General features: G+C 35.9%; 1 long non-coding RNA gene across 1 annotated transcript; it reads left to right on the plus strand.

Annotated features, from left to right (window-relative positions):
• The first annotated feature begins 6 nt into the window (after positions 1-6).
• On the plus strand, positions 7-389 carry LOC109522809 (uncharacterized). The gene is made up of 2 exons (XR_002169626.1): positions 7-153; positions 226-389. It is a non-coding gene; the product is annotated as an uncharacterized LOC109522809 (long non-coding RNA).
• The last annotated feature ends 379 nt before the right edge of the window (positions 390-768 follow it).

A 768-nucleotide genomic window follows, 5' to 3' on the forward strand; every position in this document is an offset into this window, starting at 1 on the left:
TGTGTGTGTGTGTGTGTGTGTGAGAGATGTTGAAATGTAAGTGGAAAGCAACAATAGAAAAATAAGTGTGGTAATTGTACATACTTCTATAAATTACAGATTGTTCAACCAGAAGCCAAAAGATGACTCCTTGCTTTGGTGGTGGAAAGAAAGGTAAATAAAATTATTGTACCTCACTCTGCAGCAAGATATATTTGCAACTTTTTATATTTCTATGATTTATAGGTCGTGCATCTGGATGTGGTGGGATGAATCGATGTGGTGACAAACTGGATGGAAGCCAAAAATCATCCTCTCCACAGCTGCACTTTCGTTCATTTTTCAATTTGCACTTTTGTTCAAAGTTCAATAGTTTTGTTGTGTGCAAATAAATTATTTTGCTACAAAAACAGTATTTGTAATGTTCTTTTGTAGGAGGAACACATTATTGAGGTATTTGAGCTGTCACAAAAGCAAAAAAAGTGTAAAACTTGAAATGATGCTTGAAATGCATGCTTTTACAAAAAGCTCATTTTCTCTGGATTTCTGCAGAAAATCGGCCTTTTCCATAAAACTTAGCAGTTTTCTAATGCTGATTGCCAACGAACGGAGAAAGATAGAAACAAACTTTTTTTTTCTGCTGAAAGAAGAGAGTCTCACCTTTCTTTTGACAGGTTGCATGTATATATAGCCATAGAACAGAAAATTCCGTGGGCCTTGCAAATCAGTCAAAATTCAGTAAAATGTGAGGGATTGAGGGGGTTGCTCCAGTGAAAAGGGGTGGTATTC

This window comes from Hippocampus comes, unplaced genomic scaffold (genome assembly GCF_001891065.2).
Source record: "Hippocampus comes isolate QL1 unplaced genomic scaffold, H_comes_QL1_v1.1 scaffold270, whole genome shotgun sequence".
Classification (NCBI taxonomy): Eukaryota; Metazoa; Chordata; class Actinopteri; order Syngnathiformes; family Syngnathidae; genus Hippocampus; species Hippocampus comes.